This window comes from Pinus tabuliformis, chromosome 9, assembly GCF_031772625.1.
Source record: "Pinus tabuliformis cultivar Carrire ecotype Pingquan chromosome 9, CPIR1, whole genome shotgun sequence".
Classification (NCBI taxonomy): domain Eukaryota; kingdom Viridiplantae; phylum Streptophyta; class Pinopsida; order Pinales; family Pinaceae; genus Pinus; species Pinus tabuliformis.
Window position 1 is genome coordinate 1586661462 of NC_142307.1, and position 3662 is coordinate 1586665123.

Consider the following 3662-nt stretch of genomic DNA (forward strand, 5'->3'; position numbering starts at 1 on the left):
CTTGAACAAGCATCATTCCTTCCATTCATCCATTCTATCATTAAGTTGAGTTTGTAATGTTCCCGAGCATCTCTGAGCTACAACCTAGGAGAGTTTCTTGGGGTTATAACAGTAGACTATGGGATTTATGGATTTGGTGTTGTCTCTTCATGAGTGATTGCAGAAATAGGTGCATGGATGTAACATGGCACGATGACGAATGGGATGAACAAGGAGTGCATGCTAGAAGACTCGCTCGTAGTTGGACGAACACACGAAGTACACCAAGTAGCAAGCAAAGGAGACAGATGTGCATGCAAGAACCATCAAGTGAACACCAAGACCATTGAATACTCTGCACACTTTTCGATGCGGAGGTGAAGATACAGTACACCACGAGCACACTCATCACTCAGCAGCACAATAGCTCAACACATCCAGTATGTGCATACCAATAGTTTCATGTCGAGTTGTGTCATGAGTCGCCTCGGCCAAATCACTACTTTGGGTCATACTTGTGTAATCAATGTAATGTAATGTGGATGTCCAAGAGACCCATGGAAGAAGTTAAAGAGTCATGTAAGTTGAACAGTCATGAGGGAAGTTGAAGAGTCACAAGGGCTAGTTTCACTCTTGGCTATATATACCCCCCATTTGTACATGCAAAGGACTTTTCTCCTTGCCTCCTCCCACATAATCCTAAGAGTATGTAGTATTTTCTAAGGAGTGAGCAATGGCTCCAATGTCTCGTTATCGGGGTTAGTAATGTATGGTGTACGGATGTGTCTTGGAACTTTTGCTTAATTCATAAGCTTGTTAACAGGCCATCACATTTTCACACATGTATTGTATTCGTTTGTAAGACTATTCTTTGGACTCTTGTAATGCATGTTTCTTTAACCTATCAAAAATTTATAGAAGCTATCGAAATAGGAAAACACCCAAACAACCTTAACCGTGATGAGGGTTGGAAAATTAGTGATAATTGGATTCCCACTCTAACCGCAGATTCCAACTTCTCCTAGCTACCCTATTATATCTCTTGATTTGGCTTCCTTGGTCTTCCTTATGGTATACCATCCAAAAAAAAATTATAACAGTTCAATGAAAACAATAATCAAGAATGAATTAATTTATACTCTCAACTTTAAATTCATTTTTCAACTAAAACTCTAAAAATAAAAATTACTTAAAAAACTCTATAAATTAATAATTAATAAATATATAATAGTTTACAAACATTAAGACTTAGGAACAACAGAAAATTATATATTTTCAGAAATTATAACATAATTAAAATTAATAATTTAACTGCATTTGATCAATTCTGAAATTAATAAAAATCAACTAGTAAGGCGCATTAGATTAAGTTAATTTATAGGCATTATTAAATATTAAGTTTTAATCATTATTTATTATTTTCAGCAACATTTCAAATGCTTTGCGATTAATAAGAAAAAAAATTAATAAGAAAAATAAAAATTAATTAGTAATGCTTATAAGATTAGGTTAGTTTAGGATCATTATTTAATGTTTTAATTATTATTTAATTTTTAAATCATGCAACATTTGTGTCAATACAAATTAATTAATTGTATAGAAAAGAATTAGTTAGTTCATAATAATTAGTAATATTAAGTTATAATCAATATTTAGTTTTAATCATTCAATAAAAACTAAAAATATAATTTGTCAAAAAATTTAAATATTATAAGAAATCTAAAACTGAAAATCATTAACTAATTAATAATTAAAACTAAATTTGAATCATTAGTAAACCTGTCGGATCCTTTCATTCACTTCCCAACCCTCTCCTCTATTTATTGATCCCATGAGGTTCTAACTTATTCACTCATATGATCCTGATGTTGAACCACAGTGGTTGGTTTGAAACATTGATTCCAAAAAACATGAATGCGATGACTCTAGAAGATATCACCATACAAAATATAGATCACAGAAGCCTCAAATATATAATTGTACTAAGATAGTTGAACTATTTTGGTTGTTTTAGTGCATATGTTGTTGGAAATGTGTTGCATCAGTTGTTATCATTGTCTCGCCCGTGTGGACTAATCCGCCCGACACTAGACAAGTCCATTCTCGTAAACTTGTTATAACGACTGTCGCACTCATGTGGACTACTCCGTTGGGTGTTGTACATGCCATCTGTTCACTTTTGGTTTGTGACTACCGAATTCGTGTGAAATATCCGTCGGAAGCTGTGCATGTCCTGTTGCGTTGTGTGTCTCTATTTGAGTTAGGACTATTCCCTTTCGACTTGAGACTCACTCTCACCCTCTCCCTCTACAGTGAAATAACTTAGACACAAGTTACACTAAGCACTCACTAGGAACATGGACCTCGTTGTTTGAAGACCAAGTATACCACTCTCATGTGCTAACAAGCAAGAGCTAAGGCATATCTTTAAGATAATGGAAGTCAGGCCATCATATCAGATGGGACTCCTACACCAAACGATGTGAGGTCTGGTTCGGACTTCATACTAGGGAGATCCCCTGAATGTTGGTGGGTCCAACACTATCAACATTTCTGGCACTAGAAGGAGGATAAGATGACAAGCTCAGTCCTCTCAATCATTTTTGAATCTTCACGCATCTATCATGGAGTATATTATAGTCCACCCTCCGAAATGTGTGTCCAACGGACATATCTTTGATGCCGAGAGGGAGTTCTAGGATGACTTTTTAGAAATGACATATGATGGTGAAGGCAAAGTGGCCTGGCCTAAGCACTTAGATGACTTCCATGCACTCATGGAGAATGTGGATGGTTTTAATGAAACAGTGTTTTGTATGTTGCTCACACACACGCTTCGTGACTACCCATTGCTATGGTGTAGCATACTGCCTCATAACTCCGTGCACTCATTCAAACAGTTCAGTGATCTAATAGAATTTGCTTTTCACCATTTTGATCCTGAAGCACTTGATAAAAAAATGTTACAACAATGGAAGGCCCCACATGAATCTCTTCTGGAATTTTGGGAGCACTTTCGTCATCTCTCTTTTGATGCTCTGAAAAGTCAGATGAAGTTCCAATATATTTGGGACAAATTTGAGTACGTCTATATCAAATCACTCTATCTAAAAAGGAAGAAAAAATCTCAAACCCCGCTCAACATACTTCAATGATGGAGCTACGTAATCTCAAGTAGACATGGTCGCTGTCACAAGTGACAGTTTGCCTTCCCTTCATCAAACATTTCCACCCCCGCAAAGTGATGTGGTATAGCATGTGTTAGTGTCGGTGTCTTCATCCCTCTGTCAGTGATCAAATTCTCTTGTTGAATTGCATGTTAGGTGTCTCACCCAATCAATTGCATTCCATTAGGATCATGGATCATCTGACGGAGATGGCTTATTATACATTTTCCCTCATGTGCTGGCCCATTTTCATTCATCTAGATCATCTGCAGTCAATTTTTGTCTTTAAATCTGTAAAAGTCATTTTTAGGGTTTTAGGTCTCATTAGGTTTAGGTTTTTCATCAATAAGGTCTCAAATTACTCAATGAAAATTAGCAGGCACATGAGGAGGTCAAATAAAGTTCCAGCAACAATAATTTCCATAATCACTCACTCAGTGATTGATTTTTCCTCAAAACCCTGTTTTGAGGAAAAACAGAGTATTTTATGTTTTTATGTATAAATTTGATGTAATT